The 21,368-nt window shown below is 38.1% G+C and overlaps 2 long non-coding RNA genes across 7 annotated transcripts in view; both read left to right on the top strand.

Annotated features, from left to right (window-relative positions):
• Positions 1-21,368, top strand: part of LOC140641460 (uncharacterized) — a 178,953-nt gene that overhangs the window by 121,698 nt on the left and 35,887 nt on the right. The window lies entirely within an intron of this gene.
• Positions 4,841-20,639, top strand: LOC140641461 (uncharacterized). The gene is made up of 4 exons (XR_012037979.1): positions 4,841-6,700; positions 11,572-11,768; positions 12,044-12,197; positions 20,181-20,639. It is a non-coding gene; the product is annotated as an uncharacterized lncRNA (long non-coding RNA).

The following is a 21,368-nucleotide window of genomic DNA, read 5'->3' as shown; positions in this document are numbered from 1 at the left end:
GAAGACAGCTTGCACACTTTTCTATGTATGTCCAGCCACCAGCTGCTGCATCACACACACACATTTTGAGAGCAAATGTTAATTCAGGAAGAAGGAACAAGAGAAACTGCCTCATAATTTGAAAGGCAGCTGCTTTCACAAGAAGCTAGTACCTAGGGGATCCCTGGGTGGCTCAGCAGTTTAGTGCCTGCCATTGGCCCAGGGCGCGTCCTGGAGTCCCGGGATTGAGTCCCGCGTCAGGCTCCCTGCATGGAGCCTGCTTCTCCCTCTGCCTGTGTCTCTTCCTCTCTCTCTCTCTATGTCTATCATGAATAAATAATAAATAAAAAATAAAATCTAAAAAAACCCAAGAAGTTAGTACCTAATATTTTTATGTATCTATCTCCATGCTTCCTTAGCCATTCCCTTAGCTACAGGATGACCCAACCCAAAACCTGAAATTGATGCATCTGAAGGGAATTGGTTTTGTTTTGTTTTGTTTTTCTGACGGAACCTATCTACCACCTCAGATCCTGTGTGGTGGTTAGGATGAAAATAGACCATGACAATGCCCTCGATCATTCCATATGAGCAATGGCTGTTTGCGGTTACAGTTCAACAGACATTTCATCTGGTGCGTCTTCACCCATTTGCCCTCCCCCTTGATTTCATCTGCTCTTTTATTACTATGAACAAGTTTTGATTTCTGATGTTTTGATATTTTGTCACTAATGAGAGCTTCTGGCCACATGCAGATGGCCATTCAACTGTTGGGTGAAGGCAAGTCCATAGTCCTAGCCTTGACTGGTTAGCAATAAAATAAAACTTCAGATTATTTGGAAAACACCATCTGATGGGTGACTGAGCTTTTCCCTACATATCATATCATCCCATAGGACAAGGTAAAAGACAACTGGACATGGCATCATATTAAGTTCTCTCCTTGGGTTCTGATTCCTCTTTTTGCTGGTGGGGGAAAGTTTGGGCAAGCCACTGAACCATCATCAGTCTCTGTTTGTTGACCCATTGTGAGGATTCAATGAGAAAATACTAGCAGTATCTAAAACCTGTTGAGCAGATTTATAATATGTAAATATATTAATAAATCAAATTTATTAGATTATATGACTAAATTAAATCAATTAATGAATATATAATACGTATATATATTATATGATAAATAAATTAAATCTACTCATAGATTTTAACTCACTGAATCCTCATGCAACCCCCAGAGACAGTTCTCTTATTATCCCCATTTGGTGGATGAGGAACCTGGGGTACGGACAAAGAAGTAACTTGCCCAGGATCCCACTGCTAGAAGTGAAGGAAACAGGATTTGACTCCTTCATGTCTATCTTTGGAGTCAAGAAAGTCATCAGTATCTTTTGCGTGACTATGAAAGCTATTCTATGAGGCATAAAACAAATATCTTGACTGAGAACCCTAATACACTGAGCCAAGTAAGCTCATCTTCAGGCTTCTGTTACTCTAGTTTCTCCTTGACAAACCATGTCCCTTTCTTTGAGAATTTTCTTCTTTATCAATTTGAAAAATTGAGATGCTTTCCAAGGCAGGTCCAGGTCAGAGCATGAACTGCCCCATCTCACTCTCAAATTCCTGTCAGAGATGTTGTGATGTGAGTGTGTCTGCTTTCAAAACTACCCTGTCCTGTCTTTGGTGCTCAATTCTGGAATGTTCGCAGCAGCCTTGACCAGCGGCCCTGGACTGTCTAGCTCTCCTCAAAGCCCTTTTATTCTCTCCTCCCTTTCTTACTACATTTTCTTGGAACCTTATCTTCTGACTCATTTTCTCCAGCTCTGAAAGCTTGCCTACTTACTTACTTGCTTATGTCATTTGAAGGCTACGTACTTGGGTTCTTAAGTTGGACAGTCTAAAATTACAGTTGCAGAACTTATGGACTTCTCCTAGGCAACTCACATGAGCTTATGAGAAGTCTTTTGGAAACAGGAGTGGAAAGAACACAAATTTTGGAGGCAAAGTTAGGTTCAGATTCTATCTCTACCACTTTTTAGCTCTGTGTTATGAGGCAAATCTTTAACTTTTCCAGTTCTCAATTTCCTTATCTGTAAAATGGGGTTTAATAATAATAATAATGGCTCAAACATCCTGCATATTTGTCAGGAGGTATGAACTGGGCTATACATTGATGTTATGTTATCACATAACATATTTTCACATCACATATTCTCATCACAGCATGCTGTTTTGTGGGTCTCAACCTGTATTGGTTGGGCCTGAACCTTTCTGAGAATAAACAAATTAGCAAGGTCTGACAGGCAGTGAATACTAGAGCTGGAATTCAAACCCAGGTCCGTTAGACCAGAGAGCTTGTGTTCTTATCTTTTAGTGAATACTTCTTGTCCTTTTTATGTTATATACACTAATAACTTATTAAGATAACTTGTAAGACCTGAATGAAATCACGTAGGGGTGCCTGGGTGGCTCAGCCGGTTGAGCATCTGACTTCGGCTCAGGTGATCTTGGGATCCTGGGATAGAGCCCCAAGTCGGCTCCCCACTCAGTAGAGTCTGTTTCTCCCTCTCCCTTTACCCCTCCCCCCACTCATGCTTTTTCTCTCTCTTTCTCAAATAAATAAAATCTTAAAAAAATGTATATAATGTATCCAGCAGAGAGCCAAGTACATTTTCTTAAGAAATATCAGCTGCTTCTCCTGCTGCACTTTCCCAAAGGCCCTCCACTGATGGGAAAATCAGCTTTGGCAGGCAAGATAGGGGAGCTATTTTTGGCTGGGTGAGTGGGGCTGGAGAAGAGGAGAACCAGGAGCTTTTCTGCATGTCAAATCCAACCAGGGTGGCAGCTTTCAACTCTGTCTATACTGAGGCCTTGCTGGCCTTGTTGGTTATGTCTTTATATAGATTCTCATGTCCCTTTTTGAACCCTGTAACCTGAGAAAGAGTGAACAACTGGAGGAAAAATGAAAAAGATGAATGGATTAAAATATATTTGCAAAAAATTCCTACAGGAATTGGGGCTACTTAGCCTGGTGAAGAGAAGACCAGGGGATAGAATTCTTTGTGTAAAGGATTATATTATCAATAATGGCAGCATGTATTTCTTTAAAGGTGAGAGGCTGGACGTGATGACATCCAAGTCATTTGAGAACCTAAGATTTCACATCCGTGAAAAAGAAGAATGGACAGTTAAGATTAGAATAGAAATTTCAAAACCATAAAGACTTAAAGACAGTAAAAACCTGGTATTAAGTTTTTTTTGCTCTTTGGATACTTTAGATATATGTATTATAGGTCTTTCCTTTTTCCTGTGATTGCAGCCTGTCTGTTTAGTTGGGAAATACTCGTGTATCATGTGTGTCCCAAAGTAAAGCTCTTTGAATGTTTTACTGATATTAAAAAAACAAAAACAAAACTGTGATTGCTTTTCATATTAAGGCACAAATTTTTCTTTTTAAAATATGAATATATATTTTGTATTCTGTGAAAAATGACCACACAGTAAACCATTTTAGTCATTCACACCTTAGCATCAATTAGTTTAAAGCTCTATTCAGCTAAATGAGCATAGATTTTAGACACAATGAAAAATATTGTTTCAAAAATATTACCGAGGTAAGACTGGAGGGATTAGGACAATATGATGAATGTGGGCAGCTGAGTGGCATCATGAGGACAACAGAACCACTTGGGAGAGAAGATAAAGGTGGCTCAATGGATGATGGGAGGATATAAAATGGCAATGATGTTTCTTTTAGTTATATCAGTTCTTTTTTTGAAAAAGATTTTATTTATTTATTCATGAGAGACACACAGAGAGAAGCAGAGAGTGAAGCAGGCTCCCCATGGGAAGCCTGATGTAGGACTCGATCCCTGGACCCTGGGATCACACCCTGAGCCAAAGGCAGAAGCTCAACCACTGAGCCACCCAGGCATCCCAGTTATATCAGTTCTTTAATTCAACCACAATTACATGCCAAGCACTGAGACAGATGCTGGAAGCACAAAGGTTAAAAAGATGTGGCTGTACATTTGATAACTGTGTTAATTAGAGTAGCATTGACTGCTGCAACAAAGACGCTAAATTTATTATATATATTTATTATATATATTTTATTATATATATATATATATAATTATGAATGTAAAAGTCTATTTCCTGTTTTTGTAACAGTGTAAGGTGGATGTTCCCAGCCAGTGAGTGGCTCTTCTTCATGTAGTCCTTGAGAGATCAAGTTTCCTTCACACTTGAGCTCTACCATCAACTGTGACCCCATCTCCAAGGACCTGCCGTTGATAGAAGTGGGAGGTGTGCACTTCCTTGTCCTTAAAAGTGATTCATATCACCTCTGCTTACATTCTACTGTTACAGCCAGTTACATAGCCACAGCTAACTGCAAGTGTGGCCTGGAAATGTATCCAATCTGTCTAACCATGACAAAGAAGAAGATATTTTGCTGAACAGCTAGCGTTCTTTGCTATACAGACTTAGAAGCAGTGCTCACATAAAGTCTACCTGCTTTACCATGCCAGTTCTGCATACATAAAAATCCCACAAGCCCTGTGTAAGGGCATTATAAGATTTAACTTCCCAGTAGATTAATATATTGGACTGTCTTATCCATCACCCTTCCTTTCTTCTTTCCTCCACCCTTCTTGCTTGCATATTAATGGCTCTGGGCTACTATCTACCCTACACCTGCTCTAGGCTCTGAGTCAGCAGAAAGTGGGCCCATAGGCCCAATCCAGCCTGCTGGCTTGGTTAGTATGGCCCATGAACTAAATAAGAATGGCTTTTACATTTTAAATTCTGGGGGAAAAAAAAAAACAGGGGAATAATATTTCATAAAGTATTATAAGCTATATAAAATTTTAATTTTAGTGTCCACAAATAGTTTTATTGGAACACAGCTGTGCTCCTTTGTTAACATATTGTCTATGGCTACTTCTGCCTATAACCTCAGAGATAAGTAGTTGTAAATCACAGAGCCTAAAATATTACCTGTCTGACCATTTGTAGAAGTTTGTAAGCTGTTAGTGTGGGTCACAAGATGGTAGAGTGTCTCTGCTGTGGGACAAAGATGAATAAATAAGCTGTAGCATGTTGTAAATATGGTACAAGAGCCGATAAGAAAAGATGAGTTGAGACCAAACTCTTGACCTCTGATACCAATAATTCAGAGACAGAAAGAAGAAGATGATTAAAGTTCAGAGAAGTCAAGTTAAATAAAAGTAAAAGCACTTTCCTGTCCAAGGCAAGAAAGTAAAAGATTAGGAAATAGTAAAAAAAAAAAAAAGGGGCCCACCTGGAGGAATCCAGAGGCAGGACCCAAACTGAAACCCTCTTTCTGGTATTTCATTTGTGCTCCTTGTATCCTGTTTTTTTTGTTTTGTTTTTTACTTTATATCTGTGCGCATGCTTAATCTCTTTAGACTGAATTGTTTTATATTTTTATCCTCTGCAATATCTAGAACCATGACTTGTCCTCAGGGGATACTCAGAAAAGATTGATTGATCAATTGAAGGAAGGAAGAAAAGAAGGAAAGCGAGACTACTGCTCATGTGTATGGCCACCATGAGCAAATTTGGAAAAATTGATGAATTTGTGCACAAATGCACCATGCACAGATGCCTTGGCAAGAAGGTGATCTGGATTTACCTACCTCTTGTGCTCTACTCTAACACCTTATGCAGGGTAGTACTTGTACAGAGGGATGCAGTGACCCCGAATGGAGTCACACAGACATCTCTGTTGGGCAGGACCTCAAGCACCGTGGCAACCCAGGAGAGTCTCGCTTACACTCACCTATACATGGGGCGGTGATTCAGCCTCCTAAACTGGTCCAAGGTAGAATACTGTGAGGTAATTTTCAGCCTGTTTGCCTCTAGCCACACAAGTTGCTTGGTACAACTACAATTCCTCAAATGTTCAGACGCTGATCAACTTACAACTTAAAGGAAGACCAAGCCCTCATTTAGAGAGAAAGGTTAGATGCTATAAAAATACTTCATGGCAGATATTGGAATAGTGTAGAAATTGAGCCTATATAAACAACCTTGGTGCTATTCCATTTGGATATGTGCCACAAAAAATAATCTAGAGTAGTTCTGAAAAAATGTCAATAAATCATCTATTTAGCTTGACACTGCAATGTACCCGTTTCTTTCTCTTGTGAGCTTAAGTGCTCTTCGAAGCCAGACAACTTTTAAGCCCCAATTTGAAATGTATCCTCACATAGGCCTAAAGGATGACCAGAGACTAGTTCAAAAGAAAGATTTGAGAGGGCTGCTCAACTTTGCGGTCCTAAAATAACTGACATTTCAGTGATTCCAATGCAGCACCTCTGAACCTAATAGGATTTTGAATGAACAGACATAATTTCTCCCGATATATGATTTCTTCCTGCATATGCCTTAGCAATTTGTCATTCCACTGTCTCTCCCCCATCCCTTTTCTTCTCTCTTTCCTTCTCTATGAACTTGTCTTCTCCTTTGCTCACATTCCTGTTATCCTCATTAGCAGCTTCTGGGTACATTACTAAGCCATGTGACAGTGACTCCACAATGAGGGGGTTGGTGACTTGTCTATGATAGCATTATGAGGAAGACAACAAAGGATTCCCTGATGTGTGGAAGAAACTTGGGTCATATCAGCTTGAACAAAAGGGTTGTTCACTCCAAGCCTTCAACATACTACTAATGACCACTGTGATGCTACACATAGGTAGGGTTCATTGTCAAACAAACTATGGGCACTTTGGTTGACTTCAGAACCACTTTCAGTGGAAACAGTAATGGAGAGCTCACTTCATAATCCAGTCCTCAGTATGATAGCTCCATTTTCAGAGCCAGGAAGAAACAATGTGTCAAAGGCAAAACTACCTCTGGAGACAAAATTAATGAAAGCTATTTATTCATAAACTCGCATTAAGTGAACTCATCTGCAGTCACAACTGTTTCAGCAAGTGTATAATGGTAATATAAAGGGGGGTACATTCTATAGAATAGAAAGAAGAAATACTGAGATGGTTTTGGCCTGGTAAGCATTCTATTAGATTTTAGAAGTGGAGAAGACTTCATAATTGGCCTTCAGGTAAATTTAGCCTTTCTTGATTGGCTACAGGGGCAAGTGAGCAGTGTGGAGACCTTCTAAAAAACCCCCAAAACAAAACAAAACAAAACAAAACAAAACAAAACAAAACGCAAGAGAGCTTCCATGGATGCATTGCCATCAAAGCATCCCACTCTTCCTTGTGGGAGGCAGCTGGGTGACAGGCACTTTTCAGATGTGACCATGAAGCAGAATAGTAGACACTGTGTTAGAGTGGATGGAAGCATTTTTATGTACCAGTTGCTGTGCTGAGTTCCTTATCTTAACTTTCCATATGATATTTTACATCGTTTAAGTATGCCAGTCTTTGAGAGTGGCATTATCATTTCCATTTTACACATGAGAAGTTAAATAACTGTCTAAATTTATGGCAAGAAAGTCATGGAATTCCATTTCTGGTTGTGGAGCCTGGAATTTCTTCTTTATATACCAACTGAATCCTGCTAAATCCTGGTCAGTTTAGAATCTGCAAGGACTTGACATTATTACAAGTCACTGAAATCGTAAACTCCAAAGTAAGGTCAAATATTGGTTATACTAAAATATTGTTGAATTCAGAGTTACTGGTAACAGATGAGATATAAGTCTGGTTTTTGCTACACTGAATCTCTTTTGGGGAAGAGGTCTGTGTTTTTGTTCTAATGATATTTGGTGTTATGGTGTTCCATCTAAATTGTTCCTTGAACTGTTGATGGTTTTCAATAAATACTTCCATAATGGTTTAAGGTGGAGTTTGAATACAGAAAAATAAGTTGTATTGTTCTTTGTTAGGCTTTCAGAGTCCTTAATGATTGAATTCAACCCAAAGTTTCTGAACTCTACTGCTCTCCCTTTCACAGCTCGTATCCTCTTCTTCAAAAATGCATCTACCTTTACAGCATAGAAAGTCTGTTTTTGTTTCTATTCTATTCCTAACTTTTTCTGTCCTCCCCTTTTTTCTGCATGGCCTTTTCCATCATTCAAAACCTAACTCAGGCCTTTGTGAAGGCACCCAAGTAGTGGACAGAATGAAGAAAGTTGGTTCTTTCTATAGAGTGGCTTTTCCCCACAATTATGGAAAATTTCATGCATACATAAAAGTAGGGTGTATAACATGAGTCACCGTCATCAACAGTTGTCATTCGGTTTTAGCATTTATAAATATTTTGTAGATCTTGATTCCTCTATTTGCCCCTACCACCCCTTACCCTGTAAAATGTTGAATGGAAGCAGTCAGAGGACACATTTTTTCCCCTCAATTTTAGAAGGAAATTGCTCAATCTTTATATTAGCTGTAGGATTTTGTTGGTCTCTTATCAAAGAAAGATTCTTTCTATTCCTAGTTTTCTGAGTTTTAAATCTTGAATGGGTGTTGAATCTTATCAAGTGCTTTTTATACATCTTTTGAGTAATCATTTAGTTTTTTTCCCCTTAGTCACAAAATATTGTGTATAAAGATTCTTAGTTGTTTTTTTGTTTTTTGAATGTTAACTAATCTTGCATTCCTGGGACAAAACTACATGGAAATAATGTATTAACTTTTTTTTAATTGCTGGATTTGATGTCCTAATATTTTGTTAAACATTTTTGTATATATCTCATCCCATTGGTTTTTAGTTTTATCTTCTTAGGTTTTGGTATCAGGATAACATTATGGGTAATAAGATGAATTGGAATGTGTTCCTCAAAACTTTATTTTCTGAAAGAATTTGTGTAAGATTGATATTAAATCTTCCTCAGATCTTTGATAGAATTATCTGGAAAAACCATCCTGACTTGGAATTCTCTTTGTGGGAATGTTTTTTTTTAAATATTTTATTTTATTTATTTATTCATGAGAGACAGAGAGAGAGAGTGGCAGAGACACAGGCAGAGGGAGAAGTAGGCTCCATGCAGGGAGCTCCATATAGGACTCGATTCCGGGATTCCAGGATCATGCTCTGGGCCGAAGGCAGGTGCCAAACTGGTGAGCCACCTAAGCATCCCTGTGGGAATGTTTTTCTGAATTGTTATGCATTCAATTTCCTTCATAGGTATGTCTATTCATTCATGGATAGATAGTTAGATAGCTATTCATATACACATATTTTTCTTATTTCTTCATTGTCAGCCTTTGAAATGTGATTTTCAAGCAAATCACTTTTTATTTCATCAAAGTTGTCAAATTTATTGGCATAAAGCCATTCTCTTGCTCTCACAAAGCTGGGAAGTGGCAGAAGAGCCAAGCAACCCAACTTCTCTGAATGCCTGTCCAGTTCTTTGTCTACTATCCTACCATATGACACAAATGATGACTTAATTAACTTGGCAAATATGTGTTGATCTACCATATACCAAATTTTTTGCTGTGCCATGGCAATGCAGATGATTGAGTGATATCTTTGGCTTCAAGGGTCCCATGGTCCAGTCGAGGAGATAAACTCATGATTTTCTTTTATACAAAGTGGTAAGGGTGATTATAAAATGAATATGCCAGAAGAGGGAATCCCTGGGTGGCTCAGTGGTTTAGTGTCTGCCTTCAGCCCAGGGTGTGATCCTGGGGTCCTGGTATTGAGTACCACATTGGGCTCCCTGCATGGGGCCTGCTTCTCCCTCCACCTGTGTCTCTGCCTCTCTCTGTGTGTCTCTCATGAATAAATAAATAAAATCTTAAAAAAAAAAAAAAAGATTATGCCAGAAGAGAAAATGATTGATTAACTCTGGAAGGGGCCAGATCAGAGAAGGGTTTCTAGAGAGGGCGATATTTACACCGGGCCTTAAAAATACAAAATCTATCCCAGGTAGAAAATAGTCCAGGTAGTGATGAGAAAATGTGGAAAGGGACCAAGATATGAAAGGGCAAGCTGTGCTCAAGGAACAATGACAAATCTGGCTCAGTGGAGGTTTGTGCAGAGAGAGTTCCGGAGGCAGGTGAAGGTCAGATTTTTGAACAGTCTAGCCTATATGCCTAAAGTTAGTATTTGGAATGCCAGTGGGATTCACTAAGTAAAGAAGTGACAAGATCAAGATCCAGAGATTAGTATTTCTAATACTAATAGTATTAGAACTGATAGTATTTCTCAGAAATGGGCTTGGAACTAGATCTTTCAGAAACACCGGGAGATGTTTGTTAAAAATGTGAGTTCCTGGGGCTCCTGGGTGGCTCAGTCAGTTAAGCCTCTGACTTTGGCTCAGGTCATGATCTGGGGGCCTAGGATAGAGCTGCATGTTGGGCTCCCTGCTCAGTGGGAAGTCTGCTTGTCTCTCTGTTCCTCCCCCGACTGGTGCTTTCTCTCTCTCTCTCTCTCTCTCAAGTGGATAAATAAAAATCTTTAAAAAAAAAAAAAAAAAAAAAAAGCTTGTTCCTGAATCCAATCCGAGCCCTACTGAATGGACTCATAGGGGGCAGGCCACAGTGTATGTATCTTATGCTTCTCAGATAATTCTTGATGCAACACTAGGAATAGAAAAGGAATTGGAATAGAGCTTTGGCTTTCAAATTATTCTTGGGTCCAGGTTCCAGATTTTCTTTAAGCCAAGCATGTCTGTCTCTTTCTTTCTTTCTTTCTTTCTTTCTTTCTTTCTTTCTTTCTTTCTTTCTTTCTTTTCTTTCTTTCTTTCTTTCTCTTTCTTTCTTTCTTTCTTTCTTTCTTTCTTTTCTTCTTTCTTTCTCTTTTCTTTCTTTCTTCTTTCTTTCTTTTCTCTCCTTCCTTCCCTCTTTCTTTCTTCCCATATTGAGCATCCACATACAATTTTAGACTCACAAATAATTTTTACAGCTTAAGTAGCTTGAAAACCTTGGGACTAAAGGTTGGAGAGATTAGTGTTTTGGAAACCACGTGGAAGCTGGGGCAGTGATTGCTAAGTGCCTGTGCGTACATGGAGGAATGGGGAAGACAGGGATAGATTCAAACAGAAATTCTTTGGTAAAATTATCAGGACTTATAGAGGAGCTATAGAGCATGAAGAGGCAAAGAGAGACTTACTAGCATTATTCTCAGTAGCTCTTCTAGTTTAAGTCCCTAGCACCTGTATTTGTGTATCTTTTCCACTTTTTGAGTCCTGTCAACTCAAAAGTGACAGGAGAAAATCACTAAGTATAAACCATAAGATTCTCCTGTGTTCCCAAGTTGCTAGTTTACTCACCATAAGCCACTTGCTTAGTGGGTTAATCCTCAAGCTGATTCTTTATCATGCAGTATTACCACCACTCACTATAAAGAACCTAGATTTGCTGTAAAAATAAATGCTTCTTTAATCTAGATAAAGAGTAGGCATGAGCTGGAAAATTATGTTGTTATAATGATTCAGTGCCAAAAATTCTGCTCTTTTTTGGGATATTGAGCCAAATTTACTGCTCTGTTCTTGAGCAGAAAGAATTCATAATCAAAATAAAATTTTAAAAAACCCTCAGAGTTCAAAATAAATAATTTTAAAAGCTTGGAAAGGAGACTGTTTTCATGATCTTTAAATCTTTTCTTTTTGTTTTGTTTGTTTGCCTTTTATTTTTAAAACACATTTAACAGTTGGCTTACATTTGGCCTGCTGACCAAAATAAAGCAAGCTGGACCCTTGTTGTTTTGGTTCACTTATTCCTCAGAGGTTCCTGACAGCACCAATTGAATAAAAGAGGATCACAATGACTTGCACTGTTGGATTGTGACAAATAAGCAACCTCTTCAGAAAACAGATAAGCCACCTATCTGCTAACCTGTTTGAACAGGTAAAGAAACACAAAACACACTGAGCTTTCCTAATGTTAAATTAAGTAGATGGGCTTATTTCATTGGCATTAGTGGAATCACTCTTAGGGCCAATGGCAAAAACATCTCATATTATTAAAAGCTTCATGGCAGACAAGAAAAAATAAAAATCTGTTATTAAATCCCTCTATAAAGTATCCTTAACAACACCATTGATTAAATATGTTATCAAAATATGGCCTAGAGCAAATACCTAGAAGGTAGTAATAGGATCACCTTCGCTTTATTCTTTCAGATTAATTTAAATGTACCAATAATTTGATCTCTGAATACAAGGGCAATCAGGAAATTAAATGTTACCACATCACAGCAACAGGGTTTAAACAAATGAGCTCCTTCCAGATATACATTCTGAGAGGGATCAAGATACAACTCTACTTTTTTTACAGGTATGATCTTGGAAAAATCTTTCAATTTCAAGTTGGTTTCCTGATCTGTAAAAGGGAGCTAAATATATTCTCTTAAGAATGTACTATAAATTATATAAGATAAATATATAAGCTATAGAACATTCAACAGATCGTGTGTGTGTGTGTGTGTGTGTGTGTGTGTGTTACTGTTTGTTAATCTCTACATGGCCAAGTGGGTGACCTAGAAATTAAACATAAAGATTTTTGTTCTTGTTCCAGTCTGAAGTCAGATAGATTCAACTATTTCTTATGAAGTCCTATCTCCCAGGTCTTCAATTTTTGCAGTTTCTTGGTTCTATCTTACACCCAATTTATGGAAAGCTAAATTAGAACAGTGATTGCCATCAATTGTGAGAGCTTTATAATCTATTAAGCATTTTCATAGACTCTGTCTTTTTGGATCCTTACACCACACTTTACGGGGATAATTATATCTCCCAGTTTATAACATGGACACTGAGGCTCACAGAGGTAATAAATTATGTAAGACCACATAACAAGTATTGAGTCTAAGGCACTCGTATTTTTCTGCTGAAGTAAGAAATGTGTTTCTTCTATGCATATAGTTAGATATATGTTCTAGATGACCATGAAAGTTACCATCCAAATGGGGACATGTTTGGGAGTGAAAGGGGGTTGAAGTAAAAATTCCACCAGGACTACGGAGATAAACTGGGATTGTCTTGAGCAAATAGGAACATGTGTCCTTCTTGGTAAAATTTGTTTCATGAGATTGGGTGGTCTGCACAAGCTCTCCCATTTCCATCTCCTTTTTAGATCATCCTCAATAGATATTTGAACTGTACTTTAGAGAAAAGGTTTTCAGGAAAGGAACATAAATAGAAAAATACTAACTTTTTTGGTCATAGGGCAATAGTGCACAAAATAATTGTTGAATTTCAAATCACAATCTATCTCCTTAGTATAGAAGATATCCTCTCATTTATTCCTCCTCAGTGAGATTCCCAGGGATCTAATTTGAGTCAATACTGAACATGCCCACCAAAGGAAAGAATCATTATATGTTAAGGAGATGACTAAAAGTCATAACTGACAGACTTTGTAAAAACCTAGTAAACTAGATTTTCAAGGCAGTCTAAGATTGTTTAGCTGATACATAGGTTCCAGAGAACCTACAGTGATCCTTAAGGATTAGAAACTAATTGCATCTATTGTCTTCTGTTTTCCATCTACTTTTTTTAATAGGCTAAAAAAGTATGTAAGATCTATAATATCACAATAGAATTTATGAGGATAATGCAGGATTTTTTTAGAATTATTTTCAACAAGGGGCACCTGGTTGGCTCAGTCAGTTGAGCATCCAGCTCTTGATTTCAGTTTAGGTCATGATCTCAGAGTCATGGGATTGAGCCCTACATCAGGCTCAGCTCAGAGGAAGAGCTCTTCTCTTCCTCTTCTGCTGCCCTGCCCTCTGTTCTCTCTCTCTCTCTCTCTCTCTCTCAAATAATCTTAATAAATTATTTTCGGCAAAGAAGTGATGACAGATGAAGGATTTCAATTGCTTACAGAGGCTGTTCCTTTCCTCTCTTTCTTCTCCTCTTCCTTTGTTCCTTCTCTCCTTCCCATCTCCTTACCTTCTTTCTTTCCTCTCTCGATGGTTTATCCCTTCTCTCTCCTGAAGACTAGAATTGTCCTTTGTACTTTACTAGGATTCTTAAAGCACTTGCTATTTGATTGATTCTTTTTTTTTTTAAGTGATTGACTAGTTGGCTGACCTTTCAAAATGTGCCTTTCTAAGTCCTCAAATTTCTATCATTCTTCCTAGCAAGATGTGCAGAAGAACATCGTTCAGCACTTCTGGTCTGATGCTGACGTTAGGAGAGCCATTAAGTGTTGTCTGACCATTACTTCGCACCCCATCAAGGGAGGATTCCTAGGGATTCTTTATGAACATATAACCTATTATCTCCTGACTTTTAGGCAATTTCTAGTTTTCATGAAGGCAAAATGTAAATGTCTTCAATAAAATTTATCTTAGCCATTTGAGGCCACATTGGGGTAAGGGAGGAAATTGTTTCTAAATTTAAAGAAAGAAAAATTGAGAAATAAGCCACTGAAATGGCTTCATATCACACTTCATCAATTTCCTTCCTCCTCCCCTGAGTCAATGAGACAGTAAATGAAAGGGATGAAGCAGGTCATACTTCTAACACAGCACCCACTTTACTTTGATGTTTGAATCCTAGCTTTGCCACTTCCTACTTGTGTGACCTTGGCAGATTACTTAACCCATTTGCAAGGGGAGAATAACCAGCATCCTCCCTTCAAGGTGTTATGGCTGGCATTAAAGGAGGCAATGGAAGAAAGAACTCCAGAACAGTGACTGGCCCACAGTAAACATTTCAAAAATTATATTATTCTATTTATTCAAGATCAGTTTTCCTCTGATAGTGATCATGCAGTTCTTCATATTCTCATCTTTCTTCCAGGCTGACTGTATTCCTGCCTGGGTGATGTTCTTTCAGAGATTCTCCCAAAGAACCCCAAACATTTCCCATGTTCACCAGTGCCCCCAATGTCAATATAACCTTTTACTCCTCAAATGCAAAAGAGGCAACCTTCAGACTGCTATGAGTCCAAAAAGGACTTAAAAAAAAAAGAAAAAGAAAAAGAAAAATGTAGATGGAAAAAGCCAGAGGGTCTAGATAATTCCGAGGAGTGAGAGCAAAGAGAGCAAAGGCAGAAGGAGAGAAGAAGGTGGAAAAACACCGCATCCCATGGAAATAAATGTGAACTTCCTCGAAATTCCACCAATATCCCTGCCTCTCTGTTCTTTAAGTCTCCCAAAGCCTTGAATACAGGATAAGAAAGTAATGACAGCCCACAGGGCGATTTCAGGACAAAGAAGATTCCCAGGGCTGCAAATTTCCTAAGTAACACCTGGGGATAAGCCAGTGCATATGAATGAATATTCCATTGTTGTTTTGAGGATTTCTTTGTAAGCATCTTGCTTCAAGAATGAAGGGTGATGTCAGTCAGGAAAAAGCCCCAGTGAATCCTCGGACTTATTACTCCAATTAAGCAGGAAGACACGTTAGAGCATGAATGATTGGGTAATAATTCATACCTGTTGTGTTTCAATGTTAATCGTGTGCCTAAATGTAGACTACACTCACTTCAGCATGCACTCTTCTTACACAACAGCTCAAGTTCTTGAATATTTAATTGCATTGTTTTCTTTAAGAAAATGACTTATAAGGAAATGTTGAAAAATAATCTCCCTGGAAGAAAAAGTTCATACCTCATGAAAAATAAATCTGGGTAAATTGAGTTATGAAAGATCTATTCCAGTAGGAGCAGAAACTTTGAAGTCCTTTTCCTGTTCAAGAACAAAAACTCAACTTCCCAGACGATAAATTTACAGCACAATAGGCTTTCGGGTATCACAGGAGCCTGTAGTCCATCTGGGCTTCCAGGTCATTCTGGGTTTAAATCTGACTTACTGTCACTCTCTCTTCAAAGGTCCTGGCACTTCTTTTGAGGAGGAGCTTTCAGGGAATTTAAAGAACTTGTTTCTTTTTGTAAGGGAGAATCTTGCTTTTTCAGACCATAGCTGCTTGACCAGTTCGTGGATAAAGTGTGCCTGTGTTCTTTCTAAAAAAAAAAAAAAAAAGAAAAGAAAAGAAAAAAAGAAATAAAGATCTGGAAGGCCTTACTTGCTGACGAGGATATAAGATTCTATCGTGGCCATGAGTGTGGGATTTGGAATCTGATGACCTCGGTTTAAACCCAGTTTTCCTCAGTCCCTGGCAGGGTAAAAGGTGGAAAATTAAATCATATTTTATGCCTCAGCTTCCTCAATTGTAAAAAGGATGATAGTACCTTGCTAGGATTCTAGCAGGGGTTTAGAAGGGAGAGAATGCCAAATAAAGTGTGTAGTTTAAGGCAGAGTGTAAAATGAACACTCGAGGGGAGATAACTATCACGGTTAATCCTAAACACCTTGGGATGTTAAAAGCTTTGTGAGGGTTCTTTTGACCAATAGTTTAACTGAACTATGATCAGAATAGATTTACTCACTTGATCCAAGCAAACAGGAAATATTGAGAGTCTTCTAATGGCAAGAAGCAAGAACTGAATAAGGTACTTTAAAGATCTTGTGGGGCATAATGTCCTCAAGTAGCTTGCCTCTATTTGAGATTAGACGTGAGCCTAAAAACAATAATAGAAAGCAGAAAGTGGCAAGGCTCTAAGAGCCTATAGATGAAGTGTGACTGGAATTGAGAGGTTGGAGAGATTGTAATCTAGTTGAGGAAAGTCAGAGGAAAGTTTGCAGAAAAGAGCCCAATGTATGGTACACGTCTCTGTAATCTCAGTATTTTGACAACACGATTTGTAGAATTGTAATGACTTGAAAATTTCAGGTCCAAAAGATCCATAATATTCACAGTGTACAAATTTTGCACATATTTGAGAACATGCAAGTTCACTGTGTTTTCTCTGATTACAGTAACCTAGGACCATAATACAATCAGTATCCTTTTAAAATGAGATTTAGGCTTGGCTTTCCCCAGAAGACAGTTGGCTGTTGGCCTGGTGGTCTGTGCAGTCACATACTTTTACAAACTTCCTTAATTTGGAAAGAAGGGAAGGGCAGTGGGAGAAGAAATGAGAGGGAGCACTGTCGATCTTGAGGCTGTAGAAACTCAGCATTATGGCCCAGTACGAAGAGAAGCTGCTCCTGCTCTCAGGAAATCTGCTTGGGAGGAGCAAGGCAGACTTTTGTTGTCTAATCTTTCTCTTTTCATGTTTTAATTCTCCTCCATCTTCTTCTACAGGATTTGCCATTCTATTTACTCTTGTATCCACTTAGTCACTAAACATTCATTAAATTTCTAGACTCAAAAGTTAGGTAATGGTGGAGCCAAGAGGGTGAATAAAGCAAAGCTCCCTGTTCTAATCACCCAGGTAAGAAGATCCTGGAAGTATCTAGGGAGTAGAGTCCCTCTGTGAAATGCCTGAGGCACTGATTTTCCTATATTCCTCTTATTTCTATTTCTGTATGTGTTTCTGCATACTCTGAGGAACAAAATTTGCCTTACCCCTTCCTAGGGGGTGCTTCTAGCTCTCCTTCCTAAGTAAGAGATTTGCCTCTATCTGGATGCATTTTAAAATTGCAGTATAAGGAAATGATTGGGTTGACTTATAGGTGTGAAGGACAAATGGCGATACAGTGGGGAAAAACCTGGTTGTAAATATACTCTGAAACAATAGCAGAGAAATAAAACTTGCTTGGGTTGAGCGGAAGAGAAGACTAAGTTTAGTTTTTCCCTCCATTCTCTACTTCTAGAGGCTTCCAATCATACTAATTTATAGGTGGATCTCTATTTTATAGTTGAGAGGATCTTAAGAGTAAGACAAAGTCTCCAGTCCAAAAATATCTCTCCCTTTGATTCCTGAAATCTCAAGATAAGCAATTTAATTCTCTGTCTTAATTACTGCTGTCATTGCGCCTATGTTTTGGAAAATGTTCCTGCTCTGGGCAGGATTATAAGAGAAATCTCCAATTCCTAATGAAGCACTCTTAAAATCACTTGTCCCCATAATTGAGAAAGATGGGCAACTTGGAGTTATGATGTGTGTGTGTGTATGTGTGTGTGTGTGTGTAAATAGGCTCTACCTCCATTCATTTGACTACACGTAACTAGGAAAGTATAGACCATTGGATTCATGTTCCTTCTTTTTGTGAAACTTTTTGTGGAACTTTTTGGGTCATATCTGTGATGATAAGTAAACAAAAGAAACACTTAACTGAAGAATACAGAGCCTTAAATATGTTCACCTGGAGTCTCTAGACGGTTGTGGCCCAGTTGATTTTCTGGCCTCTGATTATGGGGATAACTGCCTCATTTGTCTCCTTCGCTCTACTTGTGGAGAGATGGCATTGGATTATAACAAGAACTGTTATGGTCTTCAAACCACTAATAGAGAGCTCGTCCAGTTTTGCAAGTTGGATTAGCTGACAAGAGGCAGAAAGCTAGAATATATTTGCATTCATTAGTTCAGTGGAGTTTCTCACTAAAGTATGTTGTACCACATTATCTCGTCACTACTTTGTAACTGACATATGCCCAATTGCCTTATATACTTTAGAAGCAACTGTCGTTTTACCTTGAAGAACAATTAAGTCTTCTGAAGGCTAAATGTTTCCAAGGAAGAAAAAAAAAAGCCAGACTACAGTTTAATTTATTGAAAGTTATTTATAATTTAGTACTTACTGTCCTGAAAATGCCTGTCCCCTTGGAAATATGATTCAGATGCCCCGAACTGAGGAAACATTTTCCTTTTTCCTGTGTAAAATATGAAACAAAAGACAACTGAAAAACACTTCATTAAAACAGTTCCTTTGTCCTTTTGACAATGAAAACTGAAAAGAGACATGCCAGTTTGGCTATGTGGGTGGTCCTCTTTCTATGCTAACCTTAATATGACCTTAACAAAAAATCACTGAAAGTTATCTGATGGTTCTAAAGATTTTCAAAATATGTGTTGAAAAGCAATAGTCACGTGGACTATGGGATTTGAGAAATGTCATCTATTAAAAATGAGCTTCTGAGAGGTGAAGGATCTGCCCAAGAACTTCTGCTCTGCCCAGACCTTGGTGTCCCCACAACCTAGCCTGTTTGCACACGTCGGCAAACCTTTCTGTGGTCAGGTCATGTTGCTTGGTCATCTGGTCCACTCTTTCAAGGTCTCCCATGGGCTGAATTTGCTATCAGCTGCATGTAATTGGTCTAAGTCAATGTATGTATGATATGTATCAAATGAGCTTAAAGTGTGTTCCCCATGGGAATATCTCTGACTTTTTTTTGGTTCAGTAATTCTAGAACATTCCTCATCCCCTAATGTCCTGAACTTCTTCAGAGTACAGCAAAAAGGGGTTTGATTATCTGATGAAACATGAAAATTAGTTGCTGTGTCTTTTGTTTTCTTCTTTCCTAAACATCTTTTACTCTTTTAGAGTTAGTTTTTAATTTCCTAGGACTGTCTGAGAAAAGTCAGTGTAGTTACCAGAAAAACTGCTTTCCGATTAATCTCTTTTGCCAGTCAGACAACTCAGTCTAACAGTTTTGAGAAATGAAAAATGAACCATGTACTTTTGCCTTTGGTTAACATTTCTCTGTTAAATGAAATTTGATATTTTACCTCTAACTCTCTTAAAATGATGCTGTCCAAAACTATCATGCGGCAAACCCCATTCCCTTTTTGTCCTTTATAAAGTAACTTTGTCTACTTTGGTCATAGAAAAACCAAAACTAAGAGAAGAATAAAAGAAGATACATCCCTTCTGAGTAGTGTACAGCAAACTTACAGGGATGTTGTCATGAAGTCTTTAAAAAAAGAATCTTCCTTCTTTGAAAAGTTACAAGATTTAAAAATAAAAAATAACCACTCCACAACCTTCCTGTGAAATGCAGTCACTGTAATATGTACTTTTTAAGCACATTGCACACCTTTTGTTATTCAACTTGACATGAATCATGCTTACAGAATTTTGGCAAGACTTCTGATTTAAGTTCCCAAATGAGTATTCAACTTAGATTAATTAAGACTGTTATTTCATGGAGTATAAATACAACTGCTTATTAAAACATATTTATTGAGGATAAACAATTATGTAATAGAAACCAGCTACAGAATATAATAATATGACTAATGAAAATGGCAATTGATTACAAATGACATAATTACTGAGGGTTAAAAGCTCTGCAATTGATAGGACTTGTATTCCTTAAGCAGGTTTTAATAAGCATTTTGATCATTATTTAACGTGCAATAACTCACTTATTACATCCAAACAAAGAGTTCCTTTCCAACTTGGTACATGCAGCTTTAACAGTGCTTAGGGGAGTTGAGAAGATTATAGCTTTACCCTTAGGATTGAGGAAAGACATTGACAAAGAATGTTAATTAAGTGTTACATATTGTATTTTATTTTAGGAAATGGAAAGAAAAAACTGAGGTCTCTGACTGGAGCCCTTTGCCAACTGACAGATGAGAAGCCCTACATTTGACAGAGGTGCCTCAGTTTGCAGAAAGGACCTAAGGCTACCATTTGAATTTTTGTGACTTGATCTTTCCTGAGGCGTTCCCTAAGAAACCAACTTCATTACCATTGTTGCCCCTGGGGGTGGTTTATCAGGGGTTAGTAACTTTGTTTTGATTCTGGCATTAAAATGAGTATTTCCCTCAATTTCTCTGTAGTTTCTTAGTTTCCACAGTAATGTGATCTGCACAGTGGTACTGAGAAGGCGAGAGACTTGAAGAGACACAGTTATAATTTATGACCTCAGTTTTAGGCTATGGATATAAGGAATATGTTGTGAAATTAAAATAGTGTGAATGGAACTAAGCCTTTTCCACAAGTTTATAGGGGCCCAGAGATGGGAGCTGGAGTGAGAAAGGCCAAAATATGCTCAAGACAGTTTTCTGTTTGGTGTGTCAGAATCTACTATCAATATTGTTTAAGTTTGGGGAGCCTGGGTGGCTTAGTCGGTTAGACATCTGAGTCTTGATTTTGGCTCAAGTTGTGATCTCAGGGTCCTGAGATGGAGCCGCATGTCTGGTTGCAATTCTCTCTCTCTCCCTCTGTCCCTTCCTACACTAGCACATGCATATGTTCTCTCTCCTTCTCTTGCTTGAAAAAGACATATAGAAGTTTGATTCCTTAAGCAAATGCCTTCTTTGTACTCTCAAATCTAGTTATAAGCACTGTTCTCTAACATTTTGGGGTTTCTGGATTGTTTTCTAACAGAGCATTCTAAAATCTACTTGATGTTGTATTTCTTCTGGACTCTGTGGAGCGTTGAAGACTATCGTAGTGGTTGAGAGCCCTGACTTTGTGCCAGACTGCTCTAGATTTGAGTCTATTCTGATACTTACATCTTTACCACCTTGGCAAACCTGTTTAAATTCTCTAAGCCACAGTTTCTTTGTCTGCAAATTCAGAAAAATAAAAAAGGTGTCTCCTTCGGGTTGTTGTAGACAATAAATTAGATGATTCATGTAAAGCACTTACTTAGCACAGTGCCATCCATATGGGAAGTGCCTCATAAATTACAGAACAGTTATTGCTGCTGTTATTGAAGAAGAATAAGCTACCCTATATAATTGCCCAATATAATCAGA

The sequence above is a fragment of the Canis lupus genome, chromosome 10 (genome assembly GCF_048164855.1).
Source record: "Canis lupus baileyi chromosome 10, mCanLup2.hap1, whole genome shotgun sequence".
Taxonomy (NCBI): Eukaryota; Metazoa; Chordata; class Mammalia; order Carnivora; family Canidae; genus Canis; species Canis lupus.
This window is presented reverse-complemented; position numbering and strand designations above follow the sequence as displayed.